This window comes from Bactrocera oleae, chromosome 5 (assembly GCF_042242935.1).
Source record: "Bactrocera oleae isolate idBacOlea1 chromosome 5, idBacOlea1, whole genome shotgun sequence".
Classification (NCBI taxonomy): Eukaryota; Metazoa; Arthropoda; class Insecta; order Diptera; family Tephritidae; genus Bactrocera; species Bactrocera oleae.
Window position 1 is genome coordinate 52,527,458 of NC_091539.1, and position 18,905 is coordinate 52,546,362.

The 18,905-nt window shown below is 29.7% G+C and overlaps 1 protein-coding gene across 3 annotated transcripts in view; it reads right to left on the reverse strand.

Annotated features, from left to right (window-relative positions):
- LOC106622067 (UNC93-like protein) overlaps window positions 1–18,905 on the reverse strand; it is a 75,708-nt gene that overhangs the window by 40,547 nt on the left and 16,256 nt on the right. For all 3 annotated transcript variants that reach the window (XM_036362080.2, XM_070110506.1, XM_036362082.2), the window contains exon 3: window positions 6,588–6,690. The gene's annotated coding sequence lies outside the window, so the exon portion shown is untranslated. The remainder of the gene's footprint in view (window positions 1–6,587; window positions 6,691–18,905) is intronic.

The following is an 18,905-nucleotide window of genomic DNA, read 5'->3' on the forward strand; positions in this document are numbered from 1 at the left end:
GCAATTTCTGATAGGCGACGACAATTGAAAGTGCGCTTATGGACTTTTGCTTCAATGAAATAATGAATAAATATAAAAAATTTTTAGCAACATTTTGGGAGTCTTGCAATAGCTGCGCACACACGCATACACACAGTATTTAGCTACAAAGTAACCAATTAAAAAATGTATATTTATTACTATACATCAGCTTTGTAATTATTTTAAAATTCGATTTTGATTTTGATATTTTTATAACACACTGCCAAATTTACTTTTATTTACACTCACTCTATCACATACCACCTGATGGCATGAAATCATTCATCAAGTGTTTAATGGCGAATCGGCGTGCAATGTGATATAGCTGCCAATATTATAATCACTGATTAGCATTTAATTATTTATAATATGCAGCAGGATTAATGGGTTTTTCCTTTAGTAAAAATGTGATTATTGAACATTGATTACACTGTTTTATAAACGCAAAGCATGTGATTAATAAAAGCAAATATGACGTTATGAGTGATATGACAAAAATTGGCTAGAATTTATATTATAGCTATGATGGTTTAAGTAATATTTTTTAAATTTGCTAAATAAGAAATTTAGTGTGTTTTTATTTTGTAAATATAGTAGTATATAAAAGTAAATATATTTCTCTCATTTTATAAATAATACAAAATTTTGTATAAATACTCCTTTGATTTTTTTAATAATTTATAATTTTTTATTTTTGTAAACTTTTTGTTATAATTATGTTTTTTTATAAATATTTTTCTGTAAATTATTTACAAATTTTTTTTTTGGAATTTTTTTTAAAATACATTGTTGTAAGGTTTCTTATAAATATTTATTTTGAAATTTAATTTGAACATTTTTAAATGCGGAATACAAATTTGATTGTTTTTAAAGAAAATTGGTATTAACAAATGTTGCTTTTATATCGGAATTTCTATTAAAAATTTTATAAATAATTTAATAATGCCCAAAAAAACAATTTGGAGAGAAAAGAGACGAGTTTTAGTTTTTTGTGTCAGAGTTTTTTTTTAATACGATATGAAACAAGAAAAAAACGTTTACTTCGGTTGCATTGAAGCTATAATACCCTTCACGAATACAAGTACTCTTAGTACTCCTTACAAGAACTGTGATCGGACAGTTCATATGGCAGCTATATGCTATAGTGACTCGATCTGAATTTCTTGAGAGATTGCACCATTGTCTCAGGATATAACCCATGCCAAATTTCATGAGCATATTTCGTCAAATTAAAAATCTTAATAAATAAATTTAAAAAATATAATATAAAATATATTATCTTATTAACAAAGAGCAGCGCCACTAAGGCTCTCAAATTCTCTTATTAACAATATACATAACCACACATTCAGATGTGTACAGTTAAATAAAAATGAATTAGATTTTCCTAAATGCAAACAAGAGCTTTATGGGACTTAATTGCGCAAATGCGCAGCGCTGAACGCGTTAGCCCACCCACCAGCCGTGGCGATTACGCTCTTGTCAGCACAAAAACAACAAAGATTCATATTCCAATTAGCATGTAGACAAAAGAGTAACAACAAATTGTGAGTAACAGAAATTTTAACAGCAGCAAATTGCGTGTAATGTAGTGTTTTATTGCATTGTTATTATTTTATATTCCTTAGAAATTAGCCTCTATTATATTATTTATATGTACTTGTATATTACTATTATTTGGTTATAAAATTCGTTGGAACGACACTGAACACGTTGTTTTCCAAACCAGCTAACAGCGTAAATGATCTCGATAGATTATCAAAAAACTATTGTTGTTATATATATGTGTCTTTGTTGCTCTTTTTAAATAAATATTGCAACAGCAATTTGTAGTTGCTGCTGCGCGTCAACAGATCTGTCATTGAATGCATGCAAAGACTGAAATTCATAAAACCAACAACTACATAACAGCTCAACAACACTACACGATAACTAACGGCACGAAACACTCGTCAATTATATAATATAATATTATACAATTATATAAATCTGTAGGCAATTTGCATATGCATATAAATACACACATATGTATGTGATATTTGCTGTTGCAACACCCGCTATTTAATGCGCTTCGGAAGTTGTCCATCGTCACTGTGCTTTGTTCTCATATGATTTGCACATTTTCCGATTTTTTCTCAAGCAGTTTATTATTATTATCTTCTTTCCTTTTTCGTTTCGTCGCTAAATTGTTGCTATTAACAGCAAATAGTTGAGTACTTCCAGCAATTATTTATGCAAAAGTGCCGGATTTCCTATTTTTATAGCGAGACAGCCAGGCAGAAACACGAAGAGAAGCATTTTTCTTAGAGAATAATCGAAAAAATTTTAAAAGTCAAATTTGAGGGCAAATACCTGATAAGAAAACATACAGGCAAAGTATCGCAAGTGAAGGTCTACTGACGGCGTACTATATAGGTATGGTTATATAAACGCTCAATTTGTCCATCATATTTTTTTATTCTTGCATTTCTTGGCAATAAGCTTTTATAATAAAGATAAAGATTTTAGATAAAGAATACATAAAAAAATTTGGACGATTTATTTATTACGAGTGTAAATAAAATAATCGGTAAACTCTGGCCTTTAGTTTATTATACCACCATAACAGAACTACGATTCATATTTCTTTTTTAATTTGGATGCCAGAAAAATTTTGGAAATTTTAAATAGTCCTTCGATCATTATCTGTATCCATCTATAGCACTAATAAAGTTTTAAAAAGCCTCACAAAATCACTAAACTAATTTTTTCTGAATTGCAAATGGATGTAAAGCCTTAAATAAGAGCTTATTATTGAGAAGTTATGAAAACTCCAGTAGAAAGAAGACATCCAGCGATTAATGAAAAATCGATAAAACTTTTAAAAACTTATCAACTTGGCTCTCTGCTTGGGATCACCAATTGGATGCTTATTTTCGCAGACAATTTAGTGACTTCTGAATAGCAACGATTTGTTTGGAAAAGTCAAGGAATGTAAGATACGAATCTCCGAAAAATTTCAAAAAAATTTAAAAAAATGTTTATAGAAATGTTTCTATTAAAAATAGGCCACATTTCTTCATAAAGCTTCCTCCAATGCTTTAGCTACAACTAATAGTTATTTCTCGAGAATCAAATTATAGGATATTATATATGTGTATTAAGAATTTATGTCACTCAATTAATGCAAAATGCAGTAATGTGCTATTAATAATACAACCATTCAACATAGCGGTAAATAAAGTATTATGAACATTATCAAATTGCCTGCAACGTGATTTATTAATAACGTTTTTCTTTGTTTTTGTAAATATTGAGCAAGTGCCGACGGAAGTGTTTCCCATAGTAATAGGAAATATGCAATTAATTAAACAAACAAATTACTAATAGACTTGTATATATACAATTTATTTGTTTAACAAAAATAAAATAACTAAAATAACACTAGTCGACATTTATTGAAACGACAGTGATCTTATCAAAACTCATAAATTAATCAACGGTACATAGTCTAAACACACCGCCACGGCAACATCACTCGGCACTTTTGTAGCGCCAGTGCGAAGTAGCAATTCACCAACACTTAGCCTTTAATTGAGTTAATATTTATTCAAAGTATTAGTTGTTGTTGTTGCTCATGTTTTCATTCTTTCCTTTAAATTTTTTCTTAATGAACACAACAATTATTACATTCTTTCACACCTCCAATTGCTTCCGACTGTCAGTAGCTGTTAGATACTTTAATTTGCTACTTGTGAAATGAAATGTTGCCGTATAAAAGGCATTTAGAAGAAATATGGAAACGTAACTGTATATATGTACGACTGTATGTGCATACACTATGCGCAATGGAAAGAAAGCAAGAGCGCTGCAAGTCGGTGGGAAGGCAGACCTTCATGGCGATTAGAATGCCAGTTAGCAAAAAAATGTATATATGTAAGAAATTGCGCACATACAATAGTACTTATGAAAATATTAATTATGCAATTTTTTTCCCTTTTGAAGCAATGCTGAAAATTGCAAACCGCAAATGCGCAACTTCCGCAACAACGAAAGCTGCGGTGATGATGTTGAGCGGCAACAAAGCACAAGAAAAGTTATGTATGCGGTAAAAAGTTTGGAATTTGCGGCAAGGACTGTTGTTTGCTCAGCTGTTGCCGCCACTAGCTGTCGATTATTATTTATTGGTCAATTGATGGTTTTTGCTGTGTTTGCTCATTTTTTAATGCTTTTTTATCGCTTGCCATGGCAAAGGTAATTGCAATTCAATTAAAGTTTCGCAATAACGTCTCACGATTGCAAGCAGTTTTGTTTTCGCTTTTTATTGTTGCTTTACGATTGCCAGTAGTGCCAACATGTTGCAGCGACATAATAATGCACGTTTGCTTGAAGTTTACGGGTGTATATGCTATACCTGTGTGAAGGCTGTGCTCAAAGAGGGCTTTGACCCCCTAAACCTACTTACATATTTTCGACTACATAAAGTAAGCTAATTGACTTTAAACAAGCGGCTAGCTTAGTCAATGCTAGTTCAAAAATACTAACAGATTTTATACAAAATGCCGAGGTTGGCTATGAGAGCATGAGTATGCTATAAAATTGATATGCTCTGAAAGTAATAGAAATCCGGTTACTAATGGACTGAGCATCTAGTTATGTGTACAATATATACCGCTGATGATTTCCTTTTATTTTTAAAAGATACTGTTACTAATGTTGATGAGTGTCTAAGTTTTCAGTGTACTATATATGGTATACCGCTCATGAATTTATTTATTCGGAATTTAAATGATAAATTTCAAATTTAAATGTGCTTCATTCCTCCTGATTAACATATTGTGTAAGTTTTACAATTTTTATTTAAAAAAAGTGTTTGAATTTTTTTTTCAATAACATTGATCGTCTGTAGCTTCACAGCATTTGGCACAAAAATCCCGTTAGTTTTCCATTGAAAATAATACTGTTTTTTATAATTTATTTTTTTTGCAAAACCCCTCCCTTCCAAAATTGTTGCTTGCGCACCTGTTCTATTGCCTAGCGAAGCTTTTAGACCTGCTGAGCTCTGAACAGTAAAAAAATATTTTGACGTTACTTACCATATATACATATACATATATACATGTATTACATAAATATACATCTTCGTATTGCACATCATTCAAAGATATTGGCGGCTATTTTTAAAGTTATATTGGCATTTTTATTAATACTTGTGTTATTTTCGTACATTTTACGCTCGTATGTATGTATTTGTATTTTTTCCAGTGTGCAATGAAGCAAATTTTGTAATGCCAAAAAATATTTTATTCCCTTCACTTTGTGTGGGGCTATTAAAAATTCTATTTTTAGAGAAAAAATGCAAAATGCAATCAGCTGTGATGGCAGTGGAGGCAATTAACTGCAAAAGACATACTACAGACGTACATATGTATATATATATGAGTATCAATGCCATTTTTTGGGTATTGAGTTTTTGTAACGGTAAATTTTAATTTAAATAAAGAAGAATGATAGAGAAGAGCAGCAAAGAATGAAGTGAGAATTCATTTATTTGCATAAAAGAACTGTTCGAAGCGTTTCGAATGTTTTTGTTTTGCTTTGGAAAAATTTTATGACGGTATTATAATAACTCGCTAAATTTTGCTATCAGCATACAATTCAAATTGAAAACAAAATCAACTCCACCATTTGTTAGAAAATATTTCGTCACAAGAATCTTCGTCATCACTCACGAAATATCAGAATGTGGCTAATCAGATGACTAAGCAAGCTTTTGTGAAACTGTTGAGGGATTTACATAACAAGTGGTATGAAATAAATTAGCGCTTGCAATGATTAATTTATTATTACCGAACGATTTTTCTGTTCTGATTTAATTTCTTTTCGACACGCTGAAGTCCTCAAACTCTCCATACGGTCGAAATTTCAAAGCAGCTGCGATCAACACCTTTTCAAGTGGCGATAAGTCGCGTATAAAATATGACCCAAGGTGAGAGTGCGGTCATATAACATATAGTGTGATGATTCTGAAGTTATTTCATGTATAGGTGCGTGCGTGTTTGAGTTTTTTTTTTTTCCAATAAAAGTGGCTGTATGTGCGGAAACATTATCAATATACTTGAACAAAAACTATGTAAGTTGGACAATTTTCACATATATGGAGGTAAAAATAGATCTTAGAGAGGATGTAAGATTTACGATAGGTTTTTATGTACAGTTGTTTTATATTCCAAACATTTTTTTTGCCAGTAAATCTAATCCAAATTGTTGATGGTGTTCAGTTATTGAATATAGTAATATAAAACAAAATCCGTTTTTTAATTTAGTTTATTGAAAAATAAAATATTTTAGCAAGGAGAAAGCTTCTCATAATATGTAATTTTTGCTATAAATTTTTTTAATAATTTTTTTGCATGTATACATATTTTATATACAAAATTTTTAACTATTATCGTATTATTGTTGTCCCTTTTTTACGGTAAGAACAAAAATAAATATATGTGTGTATATCTATGTTTACACAATTTAATTAACTATATTTTAAGTTTGCTCTTAGTTATTTACTCTTCGCTATCATAATAACTCACCTGATTAGACTAATTGACCAAGAAGTTCCGCTTTGGTGATTCCCATCAATTATATACGAATAAAATTAACGGCTACAAACATCACCCGAAATCTAGAAAAGATCTGCAAATAAAAATATAAGACGTTTTTTGAAATATATATATTACTTTGATAAATTCATAATAATAAAATGAGTATCTAGTAGAAATATAGAAACTCGTGTATAAAAAATTAGTTACAAGATTGAAAAAATGTCCAAATTTATTAAAAATTCTACATTTTATTTATTATTCAAAAATTTTTTAAAAACCCTAAAGCCTTTCCTCTGGTCACTTACTTGATAAAATTAACTGTCTTCAAATGGTTCAGAATGGATAAGTGGTGAATCGAGCAGACAACTGGCAAAAATAGAATAGACAACCATAATCGAATAGAAATCAATTGATGATCGCTTGCTACCAAAGTAATAATGTAGCTTCGCCTTCTTTTACTAAACGGGTCAGAAAGAAAACGTTTTATTGTGATTTTTTTTTTAGATTTTTGACAAAATGATGGCTCTCCAAAAAAAAAGTAGAGTTTTGTTAAAAAATTTACACTTGAGACTGGCTTAAGATATGGAAACTATTATCAAAAATATTATTTCAATATAAATATATCTAAGAAGGTCGTGTGAAAATTTCAAGTCGATCGGTCTAGCTGTTTCGGAGCAATTTTTCTCACCTTCACGGTGCTTCAAGAAAAACGTGTTTAAAGCTTTGGAAGCCGATTATATTCAGTTAAAAATTCTTACAATATCTGCGAAACGAATATAACTCATTAAATTCAACTGTTTAATTTTCTTATTGCTTTCACGTACAAATTTCTTTACAAGAGAGAAATTCATCAAAAAAATTAAACTATTTAATTTTATAAAATTGCAAAGTTAACCACAATTTATTAACCGCCCAAATGCGCTAGCAACAAATGTCATCGCATCGTTTGTAATCGTTAACAGTAATAAATGCACCACCATTTCTCCACTGATTGCCTATAAATATGCATGCATGAATAATATTATATTTGTGCGCGTATGTCTACTAATAAACTTGTAACTAATAACGTCGGAAAATTCCAACAGCACTACACAACGTTTAATGAAATATATGTAGATATTCACATTTTGTTTTCATTTCATATATGTATATCTAGTTTTAACCGGAAACAATAGGAAATCAAATCGTACAACAAACGCTGCGCCGCGACTCTCATACGGTTAACTTGTTTGTCTGTCGGAAGAGCCTCCAAATGGCGATCGCACAGTGAAACCTATTAAGTAGCACTCATCTTTATTGCAGTTACAGAATGTAAACACACGCACACACACAGATATGCACAAGTCGTATATATTAAAATGCCCCTCCCACCGCTTTACATTTGCATTTGAATAATTTGCTCGTTCAATAGAGTGTTGATCGAGCCACTATAGTTTATTTACCAATTTGTTTTTTCTTATAAAGTTTTTTGATTTTATAAATGCAAAAGTAACGCCGCTGAGCGTACGTAGCAGCGATTAAAAGTGACATGCTTATATATAATTTTGATAGTGCTATCGATTCTGTGAGAAAACAGCAGGAGCGGCATTTGTGTTACACGATATGCATATGATCGACGAGCACTTAGCCGACTTGTAAATGTTCGTTATATATGCGATTTGCTATGAATCAATGAACTGGAAAGATCACGTGAACACTGAATTGCAGTGCCAACGTGAAATTGCGACTGCGGCAACATCTGCTGAGCGTACAAATCTGCATAAATCGTTTATAAATCGTTGACGCTTTTGATGTAAGGCATTGGGGTAGTAAAATGTGTGGAAAAGGCAAGTTACAGAGGCATGCTAAAGCTAGACTCATAGCTAGGTATGCATTTGTAGTAGGTTTTATATAGATAACTATTAGCTTAACGCTGATTATTTAAACGTAATCGAATAAAACGATATCGTCTATTATGAAATTTGCATCTGCAAACTAGATAAAAAAATCTAGCTATAAAAAAAATCCAGAATTAAATTTTAAGTAATCAAATAATATGTATTATAAATTAATTAATTTGTTGTATGTAGTGACAATTTTTCGATTACTTACAATCTAAGTATAGTTTTCATCACTAGATTTTAATAAAAAAAATTAATTACTGATAACCTTGCATAAGCCACTACTGTAAAAATATGCGCCTCTTTTTCTTGCAATTATTTCAATATTAACTTTATAAGTACCAGGGAAATTGTACACAACTTGAAATGAATAATTTCAGTATGACCACAATACACTTAATTAGGGATAAAACAAAAACAGCTCATACATATGTATTTACATAACTCTATACTTACTCAACATCTGTAATTAGACAAAATTAGTTGAAGAAAAACGAAGTTATTCGAAGAAAAAACTTTGTACGTGATTGAAAATCAAGCAGATTACATTTGGTGTTGTTGTTTTTCACCCAGGCAAAGCCAAACCGAATATCCGCCATAAATTTGTAGACGGCTTAAGTTAATTAACCAACAATGAAATAATATCGAGTTTTTTTTTAAACAATAACGTCATTAAGAACAAGTAATTGAAATTTATAGATTATAAAGTGAGATATAATAAAATTAAATACGGAAAATAACAATATTAAAATAATAATAATAAGTCAGCTTTTACAATGGCGAATATATGTTTTTAATTAAAATTTGCCTTAATATTTAATAGATATAGCCTAATGATAGCAAATTAGGGCAATAATACAAATGATGAATTTTTATAATTTGCCGCCATTTGCCTGCATTTATGTTGTCACCTTTAAAATAGTGGCCATTCGCACTTACACTACCGCTTCTTCGAATCTTCGGAACACTTCTCAAACTCGATTTTCTTTTATACTATGAAATGATGGTCCTTTAAGTTTTACTTTATTTTTGCAAATAGGAAAAAAGTCGCACGCAGCTATGTATGGCGAATATGGAGGCTTGGGCATAGTTACAGTATGGTTTTTGGTCAAGAATTAACGAACCAATTCTTTCATCTATTTCTTTTAACAAACGAAAATCGCCAAACTCATAAAAACACGTCTAGCCTTAGCGGCTGCTATAGACAAAGCTAGCAATGAATACAGCTGAAAATTTTATCGTACTTTAGGGGCATGTATGTATATCAAGATAATAAAAAAAAAATTGACAATTTGCCTCTCCAAACTGGCGAAATTTTAATTTTAAAATTCCCGTTATTTTTAAAACACATCACGTATACACGAACGCTTTGTTGAATAATAATAAAACAAATAAAGAAAATAAACGTGTTTGAAAAAATATTAATATGTTTTTACAACAATTAAATTAAAGTCGGTAGCTTTTACGAATGTCAACTAGATTAATTTACTACAGATAATTTCATTTTTTATAATCAATTTACTTATTTGGAGCAGTAAAATTAGCCTCTGGCAATTCCAGTTGAGCACACAAAGATTTATGCATTCAAATGTAATTTGCAAACAATTTTGCAATGCAATTTTGACTGTTATTACATACGAGAAATTTCTATAAAAAATTAGAATGAAATGAAAAGCAAAATATGAAAGCTTGTAAAAAATAACGCATACAATTTCGCTGTTGAGTGAAAATGAGCTGTAATGAGAACTAAGCAGCTTTTGAACAGCAATAAGCATGAAAACTAAATTACAAAAAGTATGAAAAAAATACAAAATCAATTAACAATAAAAAAAATTAAAAAAAAAAAATTTTTTTAAAAATATCTTAAAATATAAATTTAAAAAAAATTATTACAAACTAAAAAAATATTATTAAACAAATTAATAAAAGTTTAATAAATTAATTTGAATTTTTTGTTTTCAATTTTTAAACTTATCAAAACACTTCAGAATATCCATATAATATATATATACCGGATATACCATATAAGAGAATGCCACATTACAATGCAATTATTGCAAACCAAAATTCGCCAATTCATCAGCTTTGCGCTCTTGAGTATTTGTCTGCGTCACTAGTTTTTCTTTTGGGGGGGTTTTTAAATTGTTAAATAAATATTATTTATATTACTTAGAAATATCAACATTATTGCTATTAAAATTTTGGCGTATAGATAAAATTAAGCGGTTTAAAAGCATATATTTCTTAAAGCAAGTAAAGTATCATATAGAGTCACTTGAATGACTTCACTGACTTTTAGGAATTTTTTTAAAGTTAATTAAATACCATTGATGATAGAATTGCGCGTTACAAATTGCTTAGCGCTTGGAAATAACACATTTGGCCAAGCTAATTTATCAAACATAAAATCAGAATAATACAATAGAATTAGAATTTTTTGGATACTATATGTGTACTGTTATACTATGTACATACTGTTTTTTTTCAACAAAACGGATATAATAAAAATTCTGTTTTTAGTGCACGTTCTATTAAAATGTTGATTTACTGTAGTTAAGCCTTCAATACTTTAGCAAAATGGAACTAATTGTATAATACGAGAGTATAAGTTCCTATATTCCTAAATTTGAGACTATATTAATACACTTAGTTTTTACACAAATTTTGTCTATTAACTGCAAAAAAGGTTTTTTTTCATTTCTGACTTTACTAAGTTGATTTAGAAAGTGGCATTAATAATATTTTCTAAAGTAAGTTTATTGGACTTTTATATTATATTTTTAAAATTTCAAACCCCTTTTTAGTTTAATACAATGTTTATTTTAAATTTTGTGGTAATACTAAAACCTAAAATAATATGTGATGATGGGTAATAGACTTTCAGCGTTCTAATAAAAACTGTCTTACTAAATAACTTGATAAATCATTTGTTGTTATATATATAGTTGTTGTTTTATTTTATTAATAAATTTCGATAGCAAAGAAAGTAGCAGAGTTAAAAATAAAAGCCCCATTAGAAACCGTAAAGTTTTCATTTATTTCAGTATGCAATCGAATATTTCCATTTTTGTTACAGAAGAGGTTTTTATTAAAATTTATATAAAAAATATTAGAGTAATTAGAAACACTTAAGGTCGCTAAAAGCTTTTTCTAACATAAACTAAACGAAATTTTAGAAAAGAGGCAGTGACCATCGGGTTTGGATTAATTTAATATCATATTTGAAATAAAGTAAATAAGCGAAAAAATATTCCAAAATTTCTTTTCACGTTATTTCTTCATTTTTCGAAAATTTTGAATATGAAAAATAAAAATTGAAATGTTTATAAAAAACTGATCTTCACAGCGATCGTCAATGCAATAAATACATTTTTTCACTGAAAAATAAATTAAGGGATTAAATCCACTTGCATGTAAAAAAAACGCTTTTTTCTGTGAATTTTTTTATAGTTGCATTTTATTTAATAAATAAATAAAAATAATGCACTTTTTCAGAGTTTAATGTACTTTAATATATGGTAATTCATTATTACAAATTTGGAATCTCTTGAAGCCATAGTCGATCTCCAGAAGGAGCTCCGACAAAAAGTGTCTCATGGTGGGGAAGATTTTTCTACTTAAAATTATCGCAAATCAAAAAATCCAAAAAATTTCGCATTAATATAGATAAATAACGAGGAATATTCGTTTTTGAACAAATTTACACTTAAGAGTAGCCTAGAAAATCTAAATTATTATCAAAAATTTTCTTTCTTCGATCATCACCTGACAAATTTCTAAGAAGGTCATGTAAAAATTTTAAATCACTTGGTCCAGCGACTCTGAAAGCAGCGTTTTAAGAAAAAAGAGGTTTTTTTTTGGGATCCGATTACACTAAATTAAAAAATTAGTACATATACGCTCATACCTCCTAAACTATTTGGCGGATCAACTACAAATTTTCGGGAAATATTTTCAAATATACATATATACCTAAATGCTAAAAAGAAATCGATTTTTGAACGTCACAACGTTTTTATTCAATATGTATATATTACAAAAACTATTCTGAAAACTTGTACATTATTCTTATTATTAAAAACCATTTCGTAGTGCTCTTAAACTGGACTACTCTTTGCAATGCACAAAAGGAATTGATTTGTGGAAGGATATGTTCCTGTGAAATACATAGAAATCATGAAGCGTCTGAATGTACTAAAATATGTTAAACAATCTTATCTGAATTCATATATACTTGTATAGTACATGTATAGTACATGTATATATATACAAGTATGTACCACCACCCGCCTAATTATGCAAATTGCAAGCGGAGCAAATGTTTGAACTCGTAAACTACAATATTATTGATGTATTTGTGTGTGTAGATGTGTATATATGTTTGTATGGGTATTTTTTAAAAGTACTGCATATTTCAAAGCCACAAAGGCCTTTTTGTTTCTAGCGATTTAATACCAACTTTTTTTTACATAAACTCATTATCACTTCCGCATAACAAGCGATTAGCTATGCAAGTATTGATTGTTTACTTTTTTAGAAATCAAATCAAATTATAGATTTATATTTTAAATACGAGTTCAATGTATGCAAATGAGCGGGTGATTAACATAAGAATGAAATTAATTGTGTATGTGCATGTGTGAGTGTGTGCAATAAACTGTAATAAATCATAATACAATATATATATATATATCTGTATGTACTCATACTTGATTTGAAGTTAATGTTACGATTATACATTATAGATACATATGGTATATATATTGTATTCTCATATAATTATATACATATGTATATATATTTATTTTTTGCTGTCAATCAGTGTAGCTGCATTCAAATACTAATACTAAAAGTAATTTATTCCGTTATTTATTTTTGTGCTAGATCTTAAAGTTGAATGCTCTAACGCTTAATTCTTCAAATCAGACATCATTTAAGTTGAATTATTTAAATTTGTTGGTCTACCTAGAAGGCGATAAATTAGTGATTTCGGCAAAATATCACACATAGTAAAAGGTATAACCCTATATATATGTATATATATTTTATAACCATGTTTTCAAACGCATATACTTACATATTAATTTGCATAAATATCTGAATTCCTCTTTATTATATATATATATTTATATTCTACTATTTATTACTATAATTTCTTTTATTTTTATTTTTTTGTTCGTCTTCAACAAACAAGCGCCCAAAAAGTCAAGTGATGTTAGAAAACCCCACCGTATCTGGTTTTATCCAGTTTACGCCGGTATTGCACACATTTTTCGTTCGACCAACATCATATACATACATATGTAGGTATATACAATTATATACAATATATATAATATATATACCGTATGCATATTGTATTTCTCATTTCTAGTTTTTACGCGCTTTTGGTGTTGTCTTCAATGCTTTATCTATCAGCGGCTTGTTTTCGATTTGTGCTTTTACCAACTCAACTCAAGTCAACCAACCGCCAAAGTATTGGGTACTATGTTAGCGTCTGTTGGCTATCGCATGACGCTGGCGCTAAGTATAATATAAAATACTTAACTCGCATGCATTCGTTGTGTGTTTATGTAAAACCGAACCGTATATCAGCTGTCTTCTACGACTGATTGGTGGGCCAGTTATTTGAGCATTTGAAAAAAAGCAATAAAAGATTGAAACATTTGTTTAGTTAGTAAAGCAGTCGCGTATTTTGCGTTTTCGATTTTTAAACCTTTGCAACTTCTTCTTTTGTGTGGTTGTCTGTGGTTTTCATGCAAATTTTAATTACTGCGACAAGGCGATTGGCCTATGCTTCTAAAAATATTTTGCTGACGCTCTTGTTGACTATTTAGACTTATGTCTTATTAACCTTTCACCAAATTATGTTGTTTTATGTTAATAAAATTATAGCTATATTTATAAGAAAGTTGAAGATAGTTGTAAATATTTGGAGCATAACTAAATATAAAGGTGGTGGGAATCCCCTAGAGCAAATATATATATTTACGCATATATTTAGCGTTAATATTATAATATTTTTAAATAAACTATTTTATAGGTGGTTATTTTCCAAATTTGCTGGTAGAAAAATTATATTGAATTTGATTTTCAATTATATGAGCTAAACTTGTTTGCATATAAGTTCTGAAAGCTTTCTGAAAACTTGTATCAAAAGCGTGTTGGTCAGCAATATTTTACTAATAAATATTAATACTCATAACAGTGTATATTATGTTGGCCACGAAGAATGCAACAGCCGAAAGAAAACGTCGGAGACCCTATAAGTATATTTATATAAATGTTCAGCGTGACGAGCTAAGTGAATTTACCCATGTGTGTCAGCATAAACGAGTACTAGTCCCTCAGTTTTCGAAATATCGATCGAAAATTTTGTACAAAATGAAGTTCTTGTATGAAAAACTTTTTTTTTATTGGGCCGAAATCTTCACGAAATTTTTCATATAATATTACTTATGACAATTATAAAATCTCAGAAGAATTTTTCTAGATCGGACTACTATAGCATATAGCTCCCATACAAACTGCACGATCCAAATCAAGTCCTGGTATGACAAACTTTTTTCTCTTACAAGATATCTTTGCGAAATTTGGGAAAATTATTTTATATTAGGTTATACTTCTAAATGTATGCTTTATTATATGTTATATAAAATAAATCAATGCCTCTAATTAGGCTGTCTTCTATCTAATAATGATGAAAAATATGTCTAAGTCGCACACCAAAAACATTGAAATTATAGAGAGGATTACGAGTGAAAATTTTAGTTGCCGATAATCAGTTATCCAAAAAATATTTCAAATACCTTCTATAACTAAATATATGACAATAATAAAATAATAAAATATTTAAAAATTTGTTAGCAATTTCCTTCAATATTAGGTTAAACTATGTAAGCAATAATTTTAAAGGAAACTTACTTTTATTCCCTAAATCACGGTATTTTAATTTGAGACGACTTCCATTAACTTTTTCTGATTAATACTTCTTATTAATTTTATTTTTGCTTGCAGCAACATTGGTCATTCGCTTTAAATTCTGATTTGCAACAATTTCTTGCTTATAAGTGCCTCGAACATGTTGCTAGCAACATCGAACAACTGTCTGCAACATGTTGCTAAACACATTAAACTAGTGTGCCATTTACATTGCGAAGTATAAAATAAGTTTCGCACATTGTTATCTTTCACTGAAGACTTTAACGACTATATATATATATATACATGCATATGCACACATAATTTTACATACATATGTTTGTAAGTATATGCATATGTATACATCTAATATGTAGCCATCAGCTGTGTATAATACCTATGTACCTGTGCATAGATGCGTTACCATATAGCCAAAGTAGGCCAAAAGTGACGCGACTGATCACGTTTTCGCGACGGCGCCACTCAGGTATCTACGCTAAGCGTCTTTGTATGTATATGCCTTTACGCTTTTGTTTGTGTTTCCTCGTCACTAATGAATGCCACCACCAATGAAATTTCGCCAATATTCGGTAACGTAAGTGCCCAAATAGACTTATATCGTTATGACCGATTATTATAATGCGGTTTTGTTGATATTTATTTCGTTTTATTTCTATTTACAATTTACTGTCTCCTTTTTAAATAATTATTGAGATTGTTATTTGTTAAAAAGCGACCATTTCGCCTGTCTATGAATTCATGTCAGTAGTACTTTGTTTCCTGGCGAGGAGTGGATAATGAAAAGTTTATACGAGTAAAACATAACATGTGGCAACATTACTCACACTGTACTTTTTTTTTAAAACTTTGCCTTTATTTCGAATTTCTTATCCATTTTGATCCCCATCATAACATGCCTTCGCAACGCCTATTTTCTTCCCGCTTTATATTATTATTATTGATCATCACTTTGCATCCGCTTACAAACCCAACAACCCGCCAAGAATATTTTAAGGAAGAAAGCAACCGCGTCTCGGCTTGTCTCTGCGCAGATCAATTGAGTGAGTCACTAATTTTCCGTTACACAGTTGCAACTGCAACAACTACAAATGGGATTTCAGCAAACAGTAAATATCACAAAGTATTCACTCACTTTAAATACAATGAAATGTTTTCATTTAAAAAGATTTATTATCATTTTTGGTGTTGAAAGAAGTATAAGAATTCTTCATTGTTTAACGCAAGAAGCGAGTATAACAGCATTACGCTTAAGTACTTGTTATGCCTGATATCACCCATTATATGTACATACCTAATTGTGTATGTTTGTATGTAGCGTAGTTGTTGTAACGTTGTTGTGTTAACTTCCTGAATGTTTTTACTTTTGATTGGAAAATATTTCATTGAACGCTTGTGGAATTTCCTTACAATAAAGTTTCTTACATAAAATACACATTTCAACGAAATTTCCGCCATTTTTTATCATGAAACATTCAATTTTTAAGTGGGAAAAAGTTGAAAAAATTTAAAATGTATGTTGAAGAAATACTTTAGTTAACTTAGTTAAATTTATTTTGTAAAATTAGTAAGAAATACTTTGAATAACAAATAGAACAGGCCAATTTTTTTCAGATAGTTAAAAATCAGAAATCCTCAAAAAGTAAGAAAAATTATAATAAGCAATAAACAGCTAAAGTGCCATTAAATTTAGTGCACCTAATAAAAAAAGCAAACACAAGTAAGGTCAAATAATGAGACGTATTTTATACAACAAACAAAAACTTAAGCAACACTCAACGCTTTCGTAAGAAATATTCGCTGAAACTGATAATGTGAACTACAATTATTTGCAGAGCCCATTAACAACAATAGCAACAATAAAAAGAGTAATATGTATGTTTAAAATAAAAATATCTTGCGTATACTGAGATCCATAAGTGTTTGCGGTTTTTCATAAGAAATCGTGCTTGCAGGCGGCGGTTTGATGGCGACTACAGCAGCACACGACATGGCGTATGAGTAACATAGTAAAACATTTCTTATAGCGAATGAGGAGGTTATGTGGTTTATTATCAATTATTTGTTTCGCTTTATCGTTGTTGTAGGCTTGTGGCTTATATGAATTTTCCCAAATTTATATATAAAATTGTAGTAATTCTTTATTTTTAACCTCAAATCTTAATATGCATGCTGCAGCTTCTGCCTAAACGTCTGTCATTAATTTGCTGCACACGATCTGGGTAGAAATTTTAAATTTATTGCACAAATTTGCATAATTTGTTTTTCTTTTTATTCACAAAAAGTAAATAAAATAAAATTATGCGTTTTCAATTTAGCACTGCTCATATTCGTTGTGCTGTTTAGCAGGAAGTTCAGTTTTTTGTGAAATTTCTTTGTACACATCGCATTCACAAGCTGTCGGGGAAGATGATATTTTGATTGTGCAAGTATTTGCTAAAATGCGATTAATAAAAATTTTACACCCTCTACGTGTTGTACTTCACCTTTGCTGGCGGGTATTGCGGAAATTCGCATAAATCATTGTTACAACTTCCCTTTTATCAATTCCGACAATCTGCAACAACACTCCTATCTTACATACGTGTACTTGTTGTAGTGCTCGGTGCAATTATTGGAGTATCTGATTCAAAAATGCTGCATAATACGCTACCGTTTGGGAAAATTTTTTTAAATTGTAATTTGTTTTTGCTAATTTCTCATTCTTTCTATTCTTATTTTTGTTTTTGCTTTATTTCTTAATGATTAATTATTTTTCGGAAATGTGTAATTTTCTTAATTACAAAATTCTGAGACAATTGGTTTGCTGTGGGCGTTAAAATTACATCGGAGATTCTAATTATTTATGGCTATTGAATTCCGTTGACGTTGGCAGTGTAAAATCATCGAGTTGATATGCTATACAAAATGGGTGTGTATAAATTAAGGAAGCCGGGTTGGGTGGCGCAATAAATTTTTGATCTAGCTAGTCAGTTATATTTATGATGATAATATAAACACCATAGAAAATACCAGAAACTAGTACTTTAAGTTGTTCAGTAAACGTTTTCAAAAACACTCCTCGGCTTTTTTAACTTTTTAATTAATCTAATGCACACCCAGAAAGAAAAGTAAATTAATTAAACTGAAATGGTTTCGTACTATTTCTAAAAATGTATACAGAAAATTTTTGATTCTGAAAAAACTAAACCATCAAAAAACTAATATTGTTTGGCCACATTTTTCCATCTTTCAGATAAATTAAGTCTTAAACTGTGGTTATCTCTAGCTAAACGCCTAAAACGATTTCACATGAAGAATTTTTTTTCTTAAACTCGGTGTTTAACGATTAACACCAAAGTAACCAAGAAATTTTGTTCACGTTGAGGTGACCAACCATTCTTATTGCCTTTAACATAACTAGCCATCTACCTAGAAAACTAGATAAATTGCATGCCCTAAAATTTAAATATCATCTGTTAAACTCGTGTTAACCAATAAAAATTGT